This window comes from Vanessa atalanta, chromosome 4 (genome assembly GCF_905147765.1).
Source record: "Vanessa atalanta chromosome 4, ilVanAtal1.2, whole genome shotgun sequence".
Taxonomy (NCBI): Eukaryota; Metazoa; Arthropoda; class Insecta; order Lepidoptera; family Nymphalidae; genus Vanessa; species Vanessa atalanta.
The window spans coordinates 963,284-988,856 of record NC_061874.1 but is presented as its reverse complement, the minus strand read 5'-3'; the positions used below and the strand labels follow the sequence as shown (position 1 = coordinate 988,856).

The 25,573-nt window shown below is 30.7% G+C and overlaps 1 protein-coding gene across 2 annotated transcripts in view; it reads left to right on the top strand.

Annotated features, from left to right (window-relative positions):
• The first annotated feature begins 14,041 nt into the window (after positions 1–14,041).
• Positions 14,042–25,573, top strand: part of LOC125078018 — a 144,729-nt gene continuing 133,197 nt past the window's right edge. The window contains exon 1 of one of the 2 annotated variants that reach the window (XM_047690164.1): positions 14,042–14,152. The gene's annotated coding sequence lies outside the window, so the exon portion shown is untranslated. The remainder of the gene's footprint in view (positions 14,153–25,573) is intronic. The other variant, XM_047690165.1, reaches the window with a different exon arrangement.

The following is a 25,573-nucleotide window of genomic DNA, read 5'->3' as shown; positions in this document are numbered from 1 at the left end:
CACCCACTTATCAGTTATTCTACCGCCAAACAGCAGTACTCAGTATTGCTGTGTTCCAGTTTGAAGGGTGAGTGAACCAGTTTACACTGGTTACGACAGGCACGAGGAACATTATATCTTAGTTCCCAAAGTGGGTAGCGCATATGCGATGTAAGAAAAGGTTAATATTTCTTACAGTGCTATTGACTATGGGCGGTGGTGACCACCTATACCATAAAAAAAATACAACAACTATATCTCAAATCCAATTAAATTGTTGGCGCCATCAAGTTGTATGATGTTATATTCAATATAATTTATTAAACATTGAAATATTGAGTATTGACATTTGGCGAAAGTAAATTATGTGAAGTGGTACTCACCCAGATCACAAACGCCGCCTAAAATATTTTCACTAAAATGTCTTTAAGTTTTCCGTCATTGCCGAACTAGATAGACTCTAATTAATCAGAGTACATTATTACAGAGTACACTAAAGACCCTCGAAAAAGCATTAAAAACTCGCTATGACCAGCAACCTGTATCCTCGTAAATGATAAAAACGGGTACACTGATGAAATTATGATCACCCTAGTCCCAATGATCTCTGACCCCAAATGTCATTACAGATACTTAGATTTCATTACAAAACATGATATTTCGCTTGTCTCGTTAAATCGCAAACTTTGGCCCATTTACTCCTAATTAAGAATAAGATAGAGTAATGTCACGTAGTTAGGCTAACACCGCGAAGGTTACATTGCGAAATGCACATGTGAAATACATTGCCGTGAAACCGTAACGGCATTTGCATAATTTCATAGTTTAAGAAACTAAACGCTCGACACTAAAATTGCAATTATAATTTGTCAATACGTATTTGAATCGGCGTCGGTATCGAATTCGTGCGTTTATGGTTCTTTTGTAATTTACCTTTTAAATCGTATCATAAAAAGCTAACGGTTTCTGGTCTGTGAGTTCATCGATTGTATCGAAACTCGTTGCAAACAATACGCAAATAATGAGCAGTTTCTGTATTCGGAACCATGTTTTTTTTAATTTGATATTTCTTATTAGACTCGTTGATGCGATGATTGTTTCATGAATTTCGATAAAGCTGTTTTTGTTTTATCATATATGTATGTAAAAGGCAGTAGGTAAACTGCCAACTTATTTGTAATCCTAGCTTAAACTATAGTACATACGGAAGGGAAAATTCGAGGATACCTTCTTTTTGTAATGTAAAAGATTATTAAGGATCTTCCCGATTTGTCTAAGCTTTAAATTTCCAAATCCAATATGCTTAGAACTCAAAAATATTCTTATAAAACAAATTCTATACACATGTTATTACATAATCCTAATGTACATACAAGTGACAGCAGATATAAAATAAATTAAAAGCAAAAAAAAACTTTATAAAAACAAGCTCTATTTAAATGCGCTAAAAAGAAAAAAAATCTTTTACACTAAAACATTTGACACAATTTCTATAAAAACTTGTAGCGAGATTTAAGTATTCGTATTTATTTAGTTTAAAATTCGAAAAATTATTCACATCAAATTATTTAATTTACTTGTTTATCAACACAAGTAAATTCTCTAAATTGAATTGCAAGATTTCACCCGTACATACTCACATTGTAAATTAAATAAAAGCTTGTAATAGGATCATTCAGTGCAAAAATTCCAACCATTTAGTTTTCAATATTATTTTATTAATACAATTAAGTAATATTATTTACAAAAATACACACAGACAGATTAAAAACAGTTTTATACATCATATAATGAAATAGCTTATTATATAACCAAAACTCTAACACCATCTTTATTTATTCATCACCCATCCTTTATATATAAGCCACGTTTACTTGGTGGTAGGACTTTGTGCAAGCCCGTCTGGGTAGGTACCACCCACTCATCAGATATTCTACCGCCAAATAACAGTACTCTGTATTGTTGTGTTCCGGCTGGAAGGGTGAGTGAGCCAGTGTAATCACAGGCACACGGGACATAACATCTTAGTTCCCGAGGTTGGTGGCGCATAGGTGATGTAAGGAATGGTTAATATTTCTTACAGCGCCTTTGTCTATAGGCGGTGTTGACCACTTACCAGCAGGTGGCCCATATGCTCGTCCGCCAACTAATGCCTTAAAAAAAATAAAAAAAAATAAAACGTCGTTGGCTTCAACGATGTACAAAATAAAAATGACGAACAATACTAATATATCAGTTCTTAGACAAACATCTCCAGCAAGCTGGTTAGTGCATACCTCTAGGTGTTTAGAGTAATTGCAGCATTAAGTGGAAGCGTGACTGAGATCCGAATTGTTTTAATTGGCGTTAAGAGGATATCATCTAATGATGTCTTGATACTCAAAGACGTTGAAAACGAAGAGCCAATATCAAGATTAAAGTTACTAAAACGGTCGCAGATAAGTTAAAGGATGACATGATTTATATTTGGATATACCACACGCGGGTAAAGATTTTTCAAGGATCTACAAATAAAGGAAACAAGTCTTCCAACGTAATCTGATCCAAATATTTTTCGGTATTTACGTTGAGATTGACAATTGGGTATTGGAAACTGATCTTACTAGTAGTTTTCTCTTTTCGGCTTCTGATGGGAGTAGAAGACAAGCTATCTGTGCGAAAAATAAAATAGTACTCAAGTATGAACACAACTATTGGTGCATTCTTCGGCAATCTGATATGACTGCGGACAGATCAGACACTCGACCAAAGTCTTAACGTGTTTTCCAGTTACAACAATGTAACAGTAATCCAAATTCTGGGCTATTATTGAAATTTTCTTGAGGAACCAAAACAATGACTTTAATTGAATTTGAATTGAATCCAGAATCCGAACCTGAGACCTCATGACCTCTACAAGCTAGCCACTAGACCAAAGAGGCAATTGCCACACGCAATTTTGACGTATGTAATAACGGATACATAAAAATGTTTTAAATGTCTATTATTCTTTCTACATTATTTTTAAATTAATGGCATATTATATTATCTGCATCCTGCGAAGAAATACCTCATCGTATTAATTATATTTAATAATCTAATTATTACATATTAAATAATAGTATTTAGTTGAGCAAACAATAATTATATATAATGATTATTTATTTATGGTATAAATCTTATACGATCAGTATAAGAATTTTTTTCATCGATTTGGTTCCGTATTAATCTCTATATTCACAATTTTACGCTGACGTCATAGACACACATACAGAACACTAATAAATGCACATCACAGAAAAAAATATTATAATTTATTTTAATAATTTGGATAAAAATGTTTTACTAAAATACATATAATATTAAAACTGTTTTTATTCTGCAGAAAAGAGCTGTTCGATCTATTTATAACTTGTCGGGATGATTTTCAATAAAGTGATTTTAATGTTTACAAGAATATTGTGTATATTCACAGTAATATGGATATTTTTGAAAGCAACACACAATCATTATATAGGCAAGGAGAGACCTTAAAACAAATAGTTTCCGACTTTTGCAAAGTCAATAAAAAAAAGTATTTTTTTACTAGTATATAAATATTTAAAAAAAATCTAATTTCAAAAAACATTAATAAATAAGCCAAATTACTGAAAACAAGATTATATTAATTTGAATAGAGCATGGAGTTAGTATCTGATGATAGGCAAGATATAAACAAATTTAATTGTGCTTGATTGACATACACTCTGTAATTAAACTACTGAGTTTATTACCGGTTCCTCTCGATCTACTTTCTGAACCGGTGGTAGCACATCAGAACATAACGATTCAAAAGTGGTTTTATGAGCCTATTTGAATTTAGAATATTTTGATTTAATAATGTCACTATTAATAAGCCTAAATCGTACTTGATTTTTTCCAATATTCTGCGACGTTCATTCAGTCCGTGAGTATCGTGACTTTTCCAATAAACCTCGTGTAATTGAAACAGTCTCCAGCTAACATTTCCCTTTGCAAGTATTTACGAGGTTAAAAATAATGTTACCTGTTAAAAGAATTAACTTTGGTAAATTTAATTAAAATGCAAAGAAAACTAAAATCATATAATCGTTTAAGAAAAAACAAATGTGCTTTACGGTACCTGAAATAAAGTAGTTTTTTTGTCACGTATTATTTTTAATCTTGAAATCGATTTATTTTAAGAAGCCAGGCGAGTGAATGGGCTACCTAGTGGTAAGTGGTTACTTACAGCCATAGCCACTGGCGCTACAATGAGTATCAACCATTTACCTTACACAGTTAACGTATCAATGTTCATATGTATATTCCATAATACTGGCTTATTCACCATTGAAACTAAACACGGCACAACAACGTATTCCAAGCCTGTACGAAGTCTTACTAAGAGCTAAGTATTATAAGATTAGTAATACATCCATAATAATACAAATATAATATGTATTAATACATAAATATTTATAAATAATACGATTTCACTTACATAATTCATCGAGGATGCTAGATAATTATGTTCCTGCGTTAAAACTTATGTTGTCGACTAATTTTAATTAATGTATTAATCAATAGAATGATAATGAAGGTTTGCGATTTAATCAAGTGTTAGAATTTTTATCGTCGATATAAAGGTGAGTATATAAGCAGAAATATACAGTAATATTTCACATGAATCTCGTACATTAAAAGATAATATTCCTAGTAGATCTTATCATGTGGATTTTATAACTTTTTTTATATTTATATAACACTAACTAGTTATCCCGGCTACACACGAGTACAATAAGGATTTATACAACTATTTAAAGATCAAACTTTAAAAAAATCTTGTTTTTTCCGACTAGAAAAGTTTTTATTCTCGGCTGGTCATTAATATGATATGCATGCATGCATGCTTGAACTACTCTGTTTATTGATGAAGGCCGTATTAAAATCCAATCCAAAAATAATTTAGAAGATCTAAGTTTACAGAGGGAAGCGACTTTGTTTTATAATATGTAGAGATCAACGTGCTTGGTTTACTTACAGAATGTTCATTTTTAAAATGTTTTAAATAATAAAAAATGCAATTTTTATCAGATACGATAAAAATTGCAATGATTTTAGATTTTCTTGTATATTTTATATTATGATTATTATGATAATTTATTTTTTGTGTGGTATTGTGAACTGATCATAGATGGGCAGGAGTGCACTCATTATTCCTTAGTTTAGATTCATCACTTGGATGGTTTTACGCAAATTTCGTGTTGAATCCAATGACTTCATTGACTTAACCCGGAGATTGAACCTTACTCTACTCTGTTGTCTAATAAGCTAGCCAAGCAGTTTCCTGGATATATATAAGGTATGATACGATATGCGGGTTGGCGGAATACACATGTGGCAGCTCCCGCATTGAAGCAGCGTGGTGGAATATGCTCCAAACCTTCTCCTCAAAGGGAGAGGAGGCCTTTATCCCAGCAGTGGGACATTTACGGGCTGCTACTGTATGATACGATATATATCAACAAACAACCTTGTTGTTTCTTTTTTTTATATTACCATGGAAAAATAAGAAAAGCTATACATTATGTCTAAATTCACAAAGAAAATATGGTTACGTGACTTAGACTATATTAAGAGTCTAAGAAGTAGTAAAGCACTCGTGGAATAATACGGGGCAACGAAAATTTGTGCTCATCATAAGTTTGAATATTTGCTGCTCAAATTCAGTCCGGTCAATTTTACGTGTTCGCCACAACCTAAAAACAGATATCCACCTGAATATTTGTATAGCTTCAATCGGAACTGTAATTCAACAAACAATGCTCCAAGCATTCATGCTATATCATGGTTTTTTATTTTAAAATGTTATCTGTAAATATTGAACTAAAATAAAATGTGAATTGTACACAAAGCTGATGGATTCAGAAAGATAATATCGTGAATCGTGAGATCATCTTCACGTGTCACATGAAAATCTGCCACAAATGTACCTCCCCACTGAAGCAGCATGATGAACACAACTTCCTCCTCTCCAACTTCTTTAGAGGAGGCAAAGGCCCATAAAAACAGATGATTAATGTAAAATCCCTCTATATACGGTCTCCTATTTTATTTAGTATTTAATGGAAATATGACAATTCGCAATTTACATTTGTCAAAAAAAACTAATATAATAACATTGTTCTTTATTTGGTTTGGGTCTGTTAATCTTAAAATTGGAAATCCCTGTCTGTTATTATATAAATTAGATAGAGTGATTGCTGCAATATCGGAAAACGTATATGTTATCGCTTCGATTACAGTAATAAATAAATTAATTTTAACATACTGTTTATACTAAAATATTTATAGAGTGAAAATTACGGCCGGATGTTTGAGTATATTGATGTAGCTGCTAGTTTAAGTAGGCTGTTGCCACAGGCACTACTTTCGTATAATGAGATTTCTTGGACAAAGTTGAATCCAGATACGAACAGTGTGTCCTACAAGTGTAGTTCAATTGTGACCTTATGTGAAATATTTTATTTACCATGCTCTGCTCTGTCTATGCAAACCTATATATGATCTTTAACATTGAATAAAATATATACATAGCGTAGGACTTGCCTCAGTAATTATTTATTATTTTGTATGACAAATTAACAGTCGATATAAGTATTACAACAGTTATGCTATATACATATATACATCATGCATATGTGTGATTTAATATTTACAATAGAAGTTTATAGTATAGTATCAAGGCTAGTGCTGGACTTTATGACGTAATCAACTCTATCTATTTTATTACTTCGCCAATGCATCATCGATCTGGGGAACAACGTAGTACACCGGGATTACTCACCCTTCAAACCGGAACACAAGAATACTAAGTATTGCTGTTTGGCGGTAGATTATCTGAAAAGTTGACAGCGCCTACTCAGATTGACTAGAAAAAAAAACCCTACCACCAAGATAATTGTAAACTGTATTATATACTGTACAATATTTATAAGAATTATATGACATGAGACGAAGGAATCATGAACTAAACTTTTTATAATAAGTAGTTTTATTAAGAAGAGCTGTCCATTTTTTAAAATCAATTAGAGATATAAAATTATGAAATAGCCTGTAAATCTCCATCAGTTGTGTTTAAGTAATCTTTAATTTTTAAAGTTTATTCCACCTTACGTCTCCAATGCGGTTTGGCGAATAATCAGGCTAAATCTTTTAAATAAATAAAACCCTAAATTCAGATGCTAAAATCATGACTTCATGGGAATTCATAGCCTTTGCTATAAATGTAAATAGCTTATTTACTTCGGTATGAATACTATATTTTATAGTAAGCAATTCCGTTCCACTAGAGATCGCTCAGTAACTCAGCAACTGATGCTAAAATACCGTTTCTTAGATACATACGTAGTATATAGAAAGCATGGGAGTACTTTGTGATTTATCTTATCTTGTCTCGATCGAATCACACGACACGTTTTTATGTAAGTCGAAACATAAAGGTGCTTTCGGTATATATATGTATTGATGTCATTGTTTTACTTAATCCAAAGAATTCAACACACTTCCAAGAATAAATTGTCTTAGATTTAAAATAATGTGTGTTTCATAAGGAAAAATTCTAGGACCGTTTTTATTTTTTACTTACATAAATGATCTAATATTTTATGTTAATGATATTTTTGTCTACTTTTAGCTTTGACTATCACTGTGAAGGAACCGCCAACAGTAGCCACCTATGGTACGCATAATGTTTTCCAACCACCAGAGGTAAAAGTCAAATAAACAAAACATCGAATAGACGCGACGCGCGATCGAAAATTTTATAGTATTAATTAAGGATTTGCGAAAAAATTGCGTTTTGAATGTATAATTTGGAAGTAAAATCAAAATAAACTTTATTCAAGTAGACTTTTACAAGCACTTTTGAATCGCCATTTAACAAACTATATTAAGTAGCTTTACTTAATACCACCACCGGTTCGGAATGTAGATTCTACCGAGAAAAACCAGCAAGTAAAAAATCAGTAGTTACTCTTTTTCAACATCTAAAAATACAGTTATGTTAGTTAAATAGAATTATATATGTATGTTATATATCCTTTCTGGAAGTCAACAAGTAAAGTGGATATATAGTAAAGTGGATTGGTTTTTTATTATAAATAAATATACATTAATCAAGGCTATTAGTAGTGTACAGTATAGGTGAACTATTAACAAATCACATGTATTGTCAATACGGATATGGACAATACGTGTTATAATACACAAGTATGTGCATTATAAAATGCGCATTGAGTCTTTGACCAGGAACAAAGTATCTTCATTTTTACAGGTATTCTTATAGAGAAAAATCCTTGCCACACTTTTTTCTAAGTATTTAAGCCATAAATAATGTTTTATTCTATTCGTAAAAAGATACACCATTCTATTATTGTTTCATTACTAACAAATTTCCAAACCATTTCTAAAATTTCGGAAATGCTAAAACAACTCATTATGTTTTCATAAAAAACATAATAAGAAAAAACCGTACGGGCGAGTGTATTTTGCCCTTTAGAAAATGTTTGGATTGCGTTAAAAGTTAATGCGATTAAAAAAATGGTTGTGAAATTAACCTCGCACATCAAATATGAAATATTTTTCTAAGGCCGTCATGAAAACCAAATACATCCATACTTCAGAAGGCTATGCCTTATTTCAAGATTTTTCGTTATATATATCTGTGTCTCTCCAGTCAGACTAGACTGGTGCCTACAAGACGGTGGTGAGTCTGGGAATTTCGGCGAACTTTGCCTTAGACCTACGTCTGGCGGTGGATGGATTTTACTATTGCCAATGCTCTGTCTACCATGGTAACAAAAACGTTATTGCCAGTAATAACCCTGTCTGTAATAACAGCGGTTTACTTTTCACAGAAAGGAATATCTTCATTAATTTTATTAAATTGCACTTCTCTATTCAAGCTCGTCGTGTAATCTGTTCATCACGAAAGCTATACAATGATACGGCACAACTATTGAATTGATGTATTTAATTTTACCGAGTGAAAACGAAACCTCCTTGCGATCTTATTTACTTTCTATTGAGTTGACTTATGTTTCTATCGTCAGAACAATATAAATTTCTTAAACAAGCAAAGTTAAAATAAACGGTGCTCTCGACCGAAGTTTATTGCGTACAAAAGCGCCTATCTAAATTATTTCTAAAGATTTCGTTTCCGAGTTAATTGTTTACAGCGCCGACGTCAACGCTCTCGAGCCCTCAACTTCGACCCCACTTGGGATTGTTTTCTCAAATCGTCATTATAATTTTGAAATGTTAAATTTTCTTACAAATATGATGACACAATTAAATTCGAAAGAAATTATTTTTCACCATTTCATATTACATCACACAAGATCATACATTCTTATATAGTATGTGTGTGAATATATATATATACATACACCCACACATATCTTGCTACTAAATGATAAGTTCCAACAAGTGGTTGGTTTGATATTTTCACTATTTTCATGATTTTAAAAAAATATTGAAAATATTAATATTTTTATAAATAATACGTTAATTATGACTTTTATTTATATATAACTTTCATGTAAAGTAAATGAATAGACCAATAAACAAAAATAAATCAAATAACTATTTTGATTTTTTTTAAACATTAAAAATAAACTATCTATAAAATTATTAAGAAGAAATTCAGTATTCCTAAAAGCTTATCTGATGGCTTAGTAGTTAGAACACGTGAATTTTACCCGAAGGCGGTGAATTCCTTTACCACAGAATTTCATGACTTGGTGGTCAAAACGACGTAAGGAATTCTGCATGATATGCCACATTTGCAACCACTATCGTATATATAACTAATACTACACTGAGAATTGTTTTAACTATTAAATAATAAAGTTATTAGTAATTTTATACATTTTTTAACAGTTATGACTGATGATTCTGAATTCAAGCACAACTGAATTCATATGCTTAATTTTGTATTTATGTGCTCGGCGTTAAAGGAAAACTTCGTGACGAAACCTGCGCGTGGTGATGAGAATCTGCCACATGTGTACACCAGCCCGCACTGGATCATGGTGGAGTTAGCTCGAAGCCTTCTCCTCAAAAGGGAGACCTTTGCCCAGCGCTGAGGCTGAGGTTATTTATATTATAAATGAGTAGAGTAAAACTTTGACTTGATTGATTGACTTTATTTCTGTGTCATTTGATATACTTCAAAATTAAACGTTCATTTGTAAGAATCACGCTTAACAAGACGATAAAAATAAAAAATAAATATGGAAATTTAAATTTGCTGTGAAATCCAATACGAAACAAGATAGATTATTTTGAGTGTCATTGAGATTATTGGAGATTATAAACGAAGATTTGAATTTGTAAAGTAATCTTTCTCGGTGTTGTTTAAAATGTATATTGGAACACCCTCGTAAATCTTTTGGATAGTTTGTTCCACTACGCGACATGAGGTTGTGGGTACAAATCACAGTTCTGATTAAAAATGTTGAGTTCTTCTGTTACAAAACTTGGTAACAGAAAAAATGTCTATAGGAGACAATGTCGTTTGCTCAACAGTACTATTATGGGCTATTACTGGATACTTGTTATAGCCTCTTTGATTGAAATGTGTCATCCTTTAAGAGAAAACTGAGTACTTTTTACCATCAGTTACAATATTAACTGTAATTTAATGAAAATTTAAAACGTTTGACAATGTTATCGTTTCATTTCCATTCTATTTTCTCAGCATTTTCTTCTTATTGAGTTTTAATTTGTGTTATTATTACAAATTAAATTGTAACCGGCGTACATTATAATATAGTGCTCTAATCTAGTTTTAGACACGACGTTAATGCATCTGGATTCAGCAAGGCCCTGTGAGGTTTAAATATGATATAAGCAGAGGCTGAAATTTCGCAAACGTCTAGCTTAGACATCAAGGTAATTTTAAATAATAATAAAACTTTATTTAGACATATACAGCTAATAAGAACATAATTGAAAAAGTCAAAAATGAGTATATATTAAATATTGGACAACATCACATACATTACTCTGATCCCAATGTAAGTAGCTAAAGCACTTGTGTTATGGAAATCGGAAGTAACGACGGTACCACAAACACCCAGACCCAAGACAACATAGAAAACTAATGAACTTTTTCTACATCGACTCGGCCGGGAATCGAACCCGAGACCTCGGAGTGGCGTACCCATGAAAACCGGTGTACACACTACTCGACCACGGAGAACTATTTATGAACACGTTTGAACTTTCTTTTTATATACATATTTGGAACATCATCGGCATATTCACATAAACAAAGTAAACAAAAATACACGGACTGATGCAGTGTGATACACGACTACAGGTGACAACATTATTAAATTAAAATAAAGAAGTAATATACTCTTAAATTAAATAACAATATCTTTAACTATTATAAACTTTAACAAGATAACCGCTAAAGGCTACAAACAAAATTAAAATAAAGATATAACAAAAACAATAATAATGCCACTCACAGCTTATACACAGATTTTACAGTATTATAGATAATATTAAATGAAAAATTACCATCGAGTAAGAAATTCAGTAGTTACTTTTTTCTACCGTGTTAATTAACAAAAAATAAATTATGTTTTAAGTACAAGGATTGACCTGAATAATAAGGTAATACTTAGCATAAGTGAGGACCTCCTAAAGGCAACATTGGATCCTATCATAATATTAGAGTTCAACAGTTTTTGAAAATAAAATAAAATAAAAAGGAATTGCTTTTTTACCGAACGATAGAGGTTATCAATGCGGTTGTATTTTTGGAACGACGTTCATTTACGCAGCTTACAATAGTGAACTGGTCGAAATCGTCACGTACGGATAAAGCGTTATGTCCTTTCAATGCGACCTTTCCCTCTCTTTCTCTCTCTCGCTATCTCTTTCTATTATAACGTTATTTAAAATTATTTTTGTTTGCTTTTCTAAATCAGATGGGATTTTTAATAACTATTTTTTTTCTTGTCAGTTTATTTATTTCATTGTTTCTGTTATTATTTAATACTCAATTGAATACAGCATAAGCATCTTGGGTATCCCACAACATATCTCTTTTTTTATTTTTATTGAACGCCGACATTTTAGATCCGATTTTATTTTATTTTTTTTTTGCTTGGCAGTGCATTTTCTCCCTTTGACACCATTTAAATTTGAAAAAAAATAACAGCCAGGAGCGAGATAAACTACGGCATAAAATTTACGTTATTAGGTATAATATACTATATCAGTTAGGTTTATCAGCGTTCATGGATCAAGTTTCGTTTTATGTATTAAGTTTAAACTTCACTCCTATAATTGACACGTGTGATAGTTTCTTATATAGTCTCCATTAATGTACAATAGGTTGCATACTAGTAGCAAGTCACTATTTTACAAATAAATTAAAGATACATTGCATCCATTCCAATTCCTAAATAGCTAATTACTTCTCAATCTTGTCGATATGCAATCCAATCCACTGATAATGAGAAGAACTGCACTCGTATTTGAAAACACCTAGTTGTTCAGTTTAAGCATAATTGGAAATTCATCTTTGATGCTGTAATCTGATTCACCGTCCCATCGGATTATGACAGCGAGGAAATAGAGTTCACTTGTTTTTAACCGACTTTAAAAAAGAGGTTTTGCATTCGACCCGCAGGCAAAAATGGAAATCTCATACATGCTTTGATTAATAGTATTATAGTATTTGAAGATTTACAATTGTGAATATAAATAAAACACAATATATAACATACGTATCAGAAGTCTCAACAATCAGCATAAGCATATAATTATATAAGGGAATAAAATTTGGTATATATATAATAGATATTATTTATTTATTTTTATTGTTATATATTATTTGGAGCAGCGTGGTGGAATATGCTCCAAACCTTCTCCACAAAGGGAGAGGAGGCCTTAGCACATTATGGGAAATTTACAGGCTCTTAATGTAAATATATATATATATATATGTCGGAGAAGCAGGATGCCGAACAGTTGGGTTCGGGGAAATAAATATTATTTTATTATTATTTATTTCGGGGTGGTATTTTCAACGGTCCATTGATATTGCCAGTTCGGACCGAAATTAGTCATTATCACCATCAAAATAATATAGCCTTTAATCTCGTGTAGAAATTAACTATATATATGAGATTTATACATTTTTTCATTAAAGATGAACTTTCTTACCGATTCTTCTTTGAATCGCCTAACGATTTAAGGTAATAAAGTCTCGATTAAAGTATTTTCAAATAAAAATAATTTTAATTTGTTTATATTCTCTTAAGCTCATCTACTTACCGTACAACCATAAAACATTTTTTTTAAATATTTTTTTCATAAAGAAAAAGCAATCAAATCACATTACAACTTGTAAAACATCGTTAATAAAAACCTATCAATAATGTGTAACGATATTAAACCCTCGTAAAAATGTTTATCAGACGACGGAAAGCGACCCACAACACAGACAACACATAAAATAACAATACAGTTTTTACGACATTTCTTTATTTATTATCGTTTAAAAGCAAATAGTTTTTATTCGCATGAAATGTTGCTATATTACAAAAATATATTTTTTGTATTTAATATGTACTCGCATCACAAAGATAATATATTGCAGCGGTCTAAATACATCATTACCGTAGCTTACGGATAACTCAATTTCCCAATATAATCTTAGCTACAAATATCACCATTAATCGTATTTATCTAATTCAGCGATAAATTAGGTATAATCATGGCACTGTCGCAAGTTCTTTCACAACAAGAGATCTATTTTATATCAATTTCACACTATCTTAAGCTCACACGTTCTCAATAGTTCGAACAATTATAAAACGGTATAGCAAATCGATGATCGAGAAATTCCCATTGTTAATATATCTATCCTTAACCTTAATATACAATACATATTAGATTGGTAGTATTTTTGATATGCGGCGAATGGTTTTGGTTTTACTTTTAGGTATGCGCGGGCGCAGGCAGTAGTCGGTTCCGCTCAGTGTTTCGACGACAGTGGCTGAGAACGAACTAAGTAACACGAACGAGACAACGCGCTTCGACATAGCTTGTGAACTGTGGCTATTGAACTTTTGTGCTTTGTGTGTGATATAGTTTATATACATTTTAGGTGAGTTTTATATATTAATTTATGCTAATATATTAAGATTCATGTATTCCCTTTAAGGTTTTATTGAACAACAATAGGTTAAATTAAACTTTTATTTTTCTATAAAAAAAAAAATATTATAATAAAAAATAGTCACTTTTCATGTGTATATTTTAAATAAAGAAAAATATTTAAAATTTATTTAAAAAAAAAAATAATTTTAAATTGCGATCGCTTTAGCGAAATTTAATTACGCGTAAAAATAAATATTAATTATTAAACTGACAAATACATACAGACGTTAACGGTGTCAATGTACCGTACATTAGCTGTCATTAGCATGGTATATTATATGTTAATAAGGCTTCAAAATAAATTCACTCAATATTATGACACGATAAAATTAAATAAATATTTGTTATTAAAGAACATGTACAAAAAAAAAATTATACACATGGATTTATTTTTGAGTTTCAAGATTTGAATTTCGAATTTCCATCATAGATTTTTTTTTCTACTTATAGAACGCTTTCTGTTATATTATTCTGCTTCATTAATGAAGCTGTTTTTGAAGTGTTTCTTTTTCCTCTTCATATAGTAAAGAAAAAAATATTAAATCATTTAATTTTTATAATGATCGTTAATACTCGATTAGATCATAACTATAGGATTAATAAAGATGAACAGGGACAAAAATTAGTCATATATATATAGCCTCAAAGATAAAACATTTTTTTTTTTATTTAGTTTGTAAATTATTTACTATATTTTTGTAACGTTGTGAAAAGTGCTCATTGGTATTATTCCTGAGGTTTTGTAATCGATTCTTGAAAAATAGTGTAGCAACATTGAAATTAGCATAGCTGCAACAATCAATGAATTTTTTCGTCATTTCGTAACATCCGATACAGTTCGCACGAAATATGTAACATCGTCGGGCCATAACGAAAGCCTATTAGCACTGTTCAAAACTCCGCGAAACAGCCGTTAAATAATTTAGCGAGTCGAAAACGAATTATTAAAAATGAAAGTTTTTTTACGGTATGTAATGGTGACTATTTCGCTTAAGAAAATTTTTGTTTTATTGAATATTTGCATGGATATCAATGGATTATTAAACGATGACTTCAAGTTTAATTACAAAAAAAAAAAAACACCAAATCGACTTCTTCCGTATTCATTTAAATTAATGACATATTCATTATAATTTTGTATTTCTTTAGGAAGATACTTTCTTTGAAGCAAAATTAAAATGATAAATACATTTTTATTTAAAAAAAAAAAAACATTCAAGTTGCATTCAAATGGAATTATTTAAGAAAATGTATTGCTGTATCGAATACCGTGGGCAGTTAATTGTATGTAATAAATTAAATTTGCTTCACATCGATATACAGAATGATGTTTTTTGAAAACTTTTCAATAACTGTATTGTAAATTTCTAACCGCAATGAACGCACGTTATTTAGGAATAATTTACTGCAAGAAATCATAGCATGCTTGTTTTCTCTTGGTCTAAATATCCCACGCTTACTCGAAGGTGTGATGCGACCTACTAAACATACACTCTCGATGTCGTTAGAACGGACGGAAGCAGAATCTATACATGGTGATGCAGAAACAAACATTAAAATAATATTTTTAATATATAAGAATATTTGTGATATTCATAAATTCTTCGTTACTTTTATACGACCACGCTGTAATCAAGGACGATAATGCAATTAACCTGTTTGTATGTTACCAACTAGAGCCTAAACTCGATGTCGACAAATGCCGGTTTGTACATAATATGTTCCTAACATTATTTAATATATTAATATTATTTTATTAAAAACAATAACATTTTTTTTTTACTATATAATTACAGTAGTAACAGCGTGTTCATAATTTATCCGTCTATCCTTTGCATCTCATCGTGTACATACAAATTCCAAAATTATTGTAAAATGATTATATTGTTAGAGCAGAAGTAAAATATCAATTATAAATACTTAATCACGATACAACGAATACGAAATGAACGAAATTTTATCAACAAACGAATGGAATGATTCAAATTAGCTCACCTACAGATCACACCGAGATGTCACACTGACAGATAACAAATACCAAAGTAACCATAGCATCGGAAAGAGGAAAAACAAAAGAGGTCCGTGGTCGTTGGCTGAACTCCTTTTACATCGTACAAATATATTAAATTTTAACAATTTCCCAGATGAGTCTATGTCACAATTAAAAAATTAAACTTAATTTAATTGCAATAAAATATTACAACATTAATAGCCTGTAAATTTCCCAGTGCTGGGCTAAAGCCTCCGCTCCTAGAGGGGAAGGTTTGTAGCATATTCCACCACACTGCTCCAATGCGGGTTGGTGAAAAAAAAACAAAATGAAACGTGTATTCATAATATGAGTACGGATTTCCTTGATCTAAAATCGTAATGACTATAATCTGTCATCGTTCGTAGCTACCGAATTGTTTTATATTGATTTACGACTATTTTAATATAATGACAATGTTGAAAACGTGAGCTGTCTGTTTGGTACATAAAACCTTTTAACTTAATATTTTAAATATAGACAAAATTAATATTTAAATCAACATCTGAATAAAATCTTACGTAGTTATTTCCGGATTTGGGAATAATCATCTCATAATAGCTTAGCTTATTGTTTTAGTATGGACACATGATTGATGTCGTTAATTTTGGATTATAGCTCATTGTATCAACGTAGTCGGAGAGAAAATCGAACAGGGCACTATCCAGTCGAACGACGCATAATAGATTTACGAAAACTTTTTATGGAAGATATTTAGAAAATTTAATAATTTTTTTTAACATTCAAAGTAATCAGTAAATTATAGTAACGAATTTAAGTTAGTGATTTAAACGAAAATTTAATTCAATTGTAATTAAGTTTAATTTTTTGAAAGACACTTCAAACACTTTCGTTACCACTGTCTTACCATTCAAATAAAGTTTTTCACATTTTACATACCATGCAGTTCCCACAACTATTGCAAACAAAAAGGGTATGTACAGAGGCGTTTTTTTACATAATGATCTTATTAAATACGAGTATTACAGAATACTAGTTAAAAAATAGCTAGTTGTCCCGACTGATAGCCACAGCAACTACAAAGTCTAGAAAGCTATGAACCTAGATATTTTTTTTTAAAGTAAGTAAGATTTTTGAAAATTTTAACTTCAAGGGTAGAAAATGCGATCGGTAACTTTTGTTTTAATATCGGCTTGACCGATAGTTACACTGTTTTATTTTTCAAATACAAATACAGGTAATATAATACTTATGACGTTTATATAACTATTTATACGTATTAACCTTTTACATTCTCGTGAAGTGCGTACCTTGGAGTGATCGTGATTTCTCGAGATCGTTCATAGTACTTAGAATAAGAATGTCGACTATTATTTTAATATGATAATTTATTTCAAATGTTTTATATGAGAACTTATTAAATCAAGAGCCCTTATATGTGACTATTGCTGTTAATTAGATCTGGAAACTCTTTGGAATCTTATCTTACTGCAATTATAAATAGTCCAAGTATTGTTTAAAAGAAGTCTTTCAATAAGTATATATTTTACTTGGACTACATTTGGAGATCCTTTGATGTAAATATATCTCTCTCTGCATCATTTTATATCACGTTTCTTATCAGAGATTAGAGAGAGAGAGAGAGAGAAAAGGTCTACAACTTCAATTGTATATTTTGTTATGTTTTTTGTGATATAGTCGGTTGATGAAGTTTGATTATCACTTGTCTTTTTTATAGGTGTTCGTATAAACTACATAATCATATCAAACTAAATATTATTTAAAAAAAAATACGAAATAGAGTTAAGCAAATAATTTTATTATGCTCTATGAATATGCACATAATTACTAGGCATAAAGGCTAACGATGAAGGTAACAATAGTTGGTAATATATGCTTTTGCAATAGAACGCGAAGTTTGAAGTTTTTGCTAAACAAACAGTTATGCCTCAATCACGGCTTTGAAGTAATTAATTCGTTCGTTTATTATTCTATTTTTAAATTATGAGCACTTAAAGAAGCGTCCGTAAACGTCCATCCGTTGATCAGAGATTTCCTTTTAGATTTCGTTTACATGACTGCCTAGTTGATCTAACAAATACACAATATACGGCCTCTGATCTCGGGTTCTTGCAAGTCCCAGGTCGGGACGATAAAATTGGATGTTCCGTCAACGAAAATCCAAACCAGCCCGGAGTCTAGAAATCAGAAGTGTGTACAATCCAGTGCCGCAGAAAACACGTAAAACTGTTGGTCCTGAGAGAGAACTGTTTCAGGTCGTTCTGGATTTGCCGTCCAATAGGAATATAAGAGTGAGAGTATTTTCTATCAAGCAGTTCACATTTGTAATTTTTTTGATTTGCATATATAATAAATTATCTTTAAAACATAATTCATAATGAAAATATATATTTATTAAAATAAAATTAGGTCAAGTCTTGCATCACTTAAAAATAATAATAATTAAAATAGTAAATGAACTAAAATATAATTAAACGGATATGTGATTTTTGCTTCATTTTTGTTGGCTTTGATAACTTATACGTCTAAATACGGTTGTTATAGTTGAGAAGGCGAAAAAAATAGTGGCCAACTACTGGCCTCTAAGTTCACGCACACTAGTAAAGTAGAATGCAGTTAGCAGAGTGTCAAATGCAACTGTCAGGGACACCAAGATAGTCAAAGTCAAAGTCAAGATTTTTGACTTAATAAGAAAGATTTAATATAGAAGTGTTTACACTTGCTTATTGATAGTCAAAAATCAACCACCGATATATATATATAGATAATAAAGTTGGCTCGTTTGTTTTAGTTATTTTTCTTAGTCTGTAGGTTCAGTTTAACCTTAATTTCAAACTTTGATATCGTATAATTTATGATTAAAATCATTTTGCAAGGTTTGAAAGGGTCCAATATGTGTGCAAATTTGCCAAAACAGGGCCGTATTCTTATCGCTTCGTTACCATAAATTTAACATATAATGATACCTTAATGGCTACCCTTGTAATTATAAGATAAAAACTCGACTTAGATTTCTTCTAAAAAAATATATATGGACAGTATTATTATTTTTCAGTAAATCTGGCTAAAAGGTTTTTCTCGAAAGAGTATATTTTATGTTTTTTATTTTGGTTTCTGTCGCCATTAAACTGAATCATGGTGCATATTATAGATTAAAAGAAGAACGCCTTAATCGCCAACAAACAAAATCTTCATAATATTAAAACTCCAAAGGAAAAAGGTTTCATCACAACATCTCTAGTTCAAGCGCTCTCTGAAGCACAAAATATAAAGTTACACATCAAACAAATGACCACGTCCTTGATTTATGATAACATCATTATTATTCATCTCACTCCACTGGATTACCAACTCAGCGCTCCATTAAAGCCCTATTAGATTACCTTTTTGAAATATATTGTTATGCAAGAACTGTCTCGTCTTTGAGGCTAGATTCGAGTCTCGAGTTCGAATTCGGCCGTATAACTGAAATTCTCAGTTACAGCTTAGATTTAGAGAACTGGTGTACACCCGTGTTTCGGGAAGTACTTAAATTATTGGATTCTGCGCTTGATATCTCTCCGGTAATCAGAATTCCTTCTGATTACTGAATGAAGGAATTAAAAGTGAACCTGCATATATTCGCCCAAACAATCGTGCACTGTTATATTATCTGTGAAGTTAAATAAAAAAAGCATAGCAAATTATAGGGCTTTTAAATAATATATCGTCATCCTCCTGCCCTTATCCAATTTTACTTGGGGTCGGCGCAGCATGTCTTCTTCTTCCATACTTCTCTGTCGGACGTCATCTCACAAGTAACATTATTTCTAACCATATCGTCTTTCACACAATCCATCCATCGTTTCTTGGGTCATCCCCTACCTCTATATCCATATAAAATAAATAACATATATATATATATCTATTAAATAACATATATTATATCAAAAATAGTTTAGTCTAAATCTACATAACAACATAATGCTGTACGTAACTAACCGCACACGCTTCGTAATGAGAATTACATAAGGTAAATAAATAGAACCGGTGACAGCTCAGTGCTTACTATAGCATGAGTGCACTTAAGAGCTTACGTTTCAACCGTACTAGAGTTGTATTACGGTTTGTTTAGACAATATTTATATAAACATTACACCTTTGTTTAAAAAAATATACGTATTTAACGTTGATACATTGTAGTTTTGTAACTTTACTTGGTGGTAGGCTCTGTGCAAGCTCGTCGGGGTAGGTGCCACCTTCACATCATTCTATAGCTATCTATTCTATCGCTAAACAGCAGTACTCGTTATTGTTGTGATTCGATTTGAAGGGTGAGTGAGCCAGTGTAACTACAATCCTTGAGGACATAATATCTTAGTTCCCAAGGTTGGTGGCACATTTGCGAAGTAAGGAATGGTTAATAATCGTATTTCTTACAGCGTCATTGTCTATGGCCGGTGGTGAGCACTTACAATCAAGCTTCAATCGCAAAGCTTATCCTCAACTGTAAGAGAGATTATCCCCAACAGTGGGACAGTTAAAGATTGTCTATTACAAACTCTATGTAAATTCCTAGACCGGGTGTTTTATTTTGTTGATTTACGAAGATCTAATTCACAATTCAGCGATACGTGGATACGAGTATCACTTTTTTGCATATTTGTTTGTTTTTGATTTTGGCTCTCTTTTATTCACATGCTGTGTTTATAATTCAATTTATAATTCTGTAAATGCACTTAAATGGCATGACACGGAAATTTAAGTATTTTATTATTATAATTGTTTCAAACGTTAGACGTTTTCGAACATATGCCGTCATTTAACGATGTTCGAATTGTTCTTGAAATTAATTGATGCATACAATTAACATATCGAATCATGACACGCGAACTCGATAAACATGATAGGACGTAATGTATGCTATTTGATATTAGATAATAGCATTGATTAATTGTTTTTAAAAGTATTTTACAGTAATAAGTTTTAAATTTTACTAGCTAATATTGTTAAACATATTTACGAAAGTACAGTAATAGTATATTAAGAATAGCTAGTATAGTCATAGCAAAGATATATGTTTTCAAACTGAGCCGATAAACATATATATAGTAAATAAACCGAGCGAGTGTTCACTCAAAGCTGATTAAAATAATATAAATTTCATTTAATTTAATTACATATATTGAAAACATTAAACAGAGAAGGCAAATAAATATAAATTGACTCATTAATATATTTAATATTTTTGTCGAACATTTTTCATGATATTTTATTATAAAAATATACAAACCCCAAATATATTATTCGTGCAGAGGCGAAAACGCATCGGGTAATAAATGTTCGAAGATTTGCAGTTCTTGTGAAAGTAGCCGGCCGTAACTTATTCTCTACACGCGACGAAACTATGGATTTGGTTAAGCCCTTCATACATTAACTGAAGCAAAGCGTTTTCTTTTACTTTTGATATTTATTTATTTTAAATTATCTGCGAAAATCTTTTTATTCTGATTTCATACATTACAAGTACGATTAAAACGTATTTTTTATCAATTAATATGTTTGTAGTATTTTTATTCATATAGGCATATGTTTAGTATTCTATGTATGTGTTTTTTAAGTAATATTAAAAGCTCGTAATATATAAAAAATATTTTTTTTGTGCGTATATGTATATTCGAGAGCCAAGATAGCCCAGTGGTTAGAAGGCTTGCATCTTAACAGATGACAGTGGGTTCAAACCCTTGCCAGCACAAATGAATTTAAACATGAAACTATGTCCTTTACTTGAAAACATCGTGAGGTAACCTCAATTCCATGAAATTATGCCTTATCTCCACGAAGTCTAGCACAAACGTGTTACTGCTACGTATGTTCGCGCAAGCGTTCTCGCTTACGCTTCCACTGTGCTCTCTGGCCATAAAGCATAAGGCGCACGTAGCGGTATTCTGACGCAACTAATTACACACCAACTATTCGAATTGTTAACATAAGTATATGATGCTAAGCGAAAGTTATACAAAACATAATACTGCGAGTTAAGTAAAAAAACGTGACTAAGTTGTTCTTAACTACTAAATAAACCGTGACCAAAACCGTGAATAAAAAAAAAAAAAATTATATATAATTATAATATTATTAATTTGAACGCTCACGCCTGTATAAAAACAAATATGTTTATTATTATTATTATTAAAATAAATTGAGGTTTCATTTACTGCTATTTAATAAAGATTTTATTAGTAAAACGTCATAAAGAGATTATGAGTAATTATATTATTCTTAAGATAAATTTATTTAAGGTAACCATTTTTATTTACAAATATGTTATTTATACTAAGAGTCGATATATTTATTATTAATAAATACATATATTGCAATAATTATTTCAACTACTGAACTATATAAATCGTTCAAATTATTTACAGATTAAAAAATCACAGATTCAAAATCGAAATCATAACAAAACTCTTTTATATTATTTATTTAGACTAGATCGAATACTTTTATTAATATTTACTAATTAAATTTATTAAAGATACACAATACTCTCTCGTCCTCTATATACAAATATTAAATATATATTTATTCGTCTCATAAACGAATCGTTGTTCATATATACATCACTTAATCGAATACTATGTCTAAGATTTATCTTGGTGTATTATTCTAACTGACAGGTATGTGAACTTTTCTGCCATAGTAACACAATACTCAAATACGTTTCGAATAATAGTTACAAATGTAAAATAACGTATATAGTTGTAATAAATTAAACTAATATTATAAATGCGAAAGTAAGCCACTGTGTATAATATCAAACTTGGCATGACGCTTGAACCACAAGAAAGGACGTATGCTATTATATATATCTAACATAAAACTTACCGTCCCTAAGACGCGGGCGAAAATTCGGTCGAAAACTATTTAATAATATATTTATGTTTTTTTTATTCCATTTTTATTCTAAGGGTTTTAATTGTATAGCCTTTATTAACATAAGAATTATTAACATTATCCTTAAATATATACAAATATGATTTAAAAAAAGTTACTGTACAAATGCTGACCGCGTGGAATGGTGGCAAGAATGCTAGCAGCATTTCCCCGTTGAATCGCAATTCCGATCCTCTGGGCAAAAATCGAACCACCAGTCCAATCCTGTCACCAGTGGAGGCAATAAGGCGACGTATATATATGAATTGAGTTATTAAGTTACAATAATTGTTTGTTATTTATTATAAATCGTTACAATTAATAGTCATCAATTCTTTTGCATTTTGTATGACTAAATGTTACGATACTCGTTATGGAAATGTTCGCAGTCGCCCGCAATGGGCACAATCACTTGAATACATTAATCTATTTTACAAGTTTGACGCCTGCTACTTCGCCTTTACTTAAACCATTCCACAATTAATGATCTGCGAACCAACTTACCCGTCAGTGTAAAGTGTAAAAGATTATCTTTCAATTATTTTTTTTAACAAAGAAATAAAGCTATAATTATATATTTATAATATTTATAATTCCCTTCTTTATAATACAAATTTCCTTTTGTTTTTTAAAGAATAGTGGCTATGTCCAAAATTAATCAAGAACTTACTAATATACCTATTTACCCCCCTTTTAAGCTTATTACTTGCGTTAGGATACGACAATAGCCCAAGGTGCCAGGATCGATCCTGCGACTTTTTACATCGCTAGGCTTCCCGTAAACCACTGTGCTATTAACGCTTCAAAACAATAACAATGGAATCAATTAAAATCAATGTATTCAATCAAATGTAACTTATTTAATTATTTTTGTGCCGTCGAGCGTTATCACAGGTTCATAAATGTATTCCACCGAAATGAACCAGTAGGAAACGTAGTTTCAAATGATCTATAATATTAGTTAATTTCCACCCATAATTCAACAATCATACCATTTCTGCTGAGTCGGGCAGTATGATTGTTGTATTAGCTTAGTCATTACAGTAGAAAAAAAGCGCAAAAATATAGTTAATTATTAATAACAATTATATAATGTTACCAAACGTTGTACTTACATATTATAAAATAATACTATAACAACCATACTAAGTCGTACCTGTATAATGTTGGAAGTTACTTACGAAGACATAATGAAATAAATATTACCAAGACTTTCTCGATGTAAGAACGTGTGGTATGCGAGGTACCAGTCCGGGCGGGAGTCATTGCACCCAAGTTCACTCCTCCCGTTCCTCATGTCCTGAATACTAACCTTTTTTTTGTATTTTATTAACCGGACAAAACCTTAAGAGGAACAAAAGAAAGATTATAATTGCGCAACCGTATTGTAGAATCGTAAAATCAAGATTTTAAATTTAAAGCCACCGGTTCGGAATGTAGATTCTACGGAGAAGAGCCCGTAACGAACTCAGTAATCACTTTCTTTCATCAATCATATTTATGTAATAACCGCTTAAAATGATTTGTATCCCGCATGGTAAACGATACTAACTCAAAGCCTTTTTATGATTTATATAATCCTGTACGGAATAATAAGAAATTTTTATGTGAGCTTTAAATTAATTCTTTAATAATTGCAAGTCGTAACTCTTTCCATATTATTCAGAATGTAATTTATTTTTAAAATTGGAATTTAAAATGATTGAAAAATTATCATTAATTTAATTACATATTTCACACAGTGGAACCTCAGATTGGTATCATAATATAAAATAAAAAATGTCCAATTATTTCAAATTAAAATTAATAATAAACAACAGCGACGCAGCAGGGCTGCTGTCCTTAGTGTGAAAACGTAATACGTAATTAAATTTATGTAACATTATAATCAATATCATTACATTGCTTTTTTGTATCCACATAAATATATACTTGTATAAGTTCACTAATATTTGTAAGGGATATCGTAAAATCTAAATCATACTACAACATGCCTAAATATATTTACAACCTCAATTACTTAAGCTGGTTTAACTTCCACCCACTTATAGATGGCTTTATATTGCTATGTAACGGTTTCAACAGTGAGTCAGCCAGTGTAAAATAACAAACTCATGGGAAACAACATCTTAGTACTCATAAAATTATCATGAAGGTTCAAGATATAGTCAATATGTCTAATATCTAGCATCAAAAAAATAAATTCTACCTTATTTAAAAAAAAAAAACATTCAGTTCGAATTACAGCGTGTAAAATAATTCATAAAAAAATTATATTTGTAAATTAATAATAATAATTTAAGCTATAAATTATAGTCGAGTTGTAATCGACTGTTTGATTTCATATATATATAATTTTAACATATATAGAAAAACTGTTTCTTATACTTGACACATAATTAGTATTCGAGGTGGGGTGTCACGTCATATCAATAATCCTTA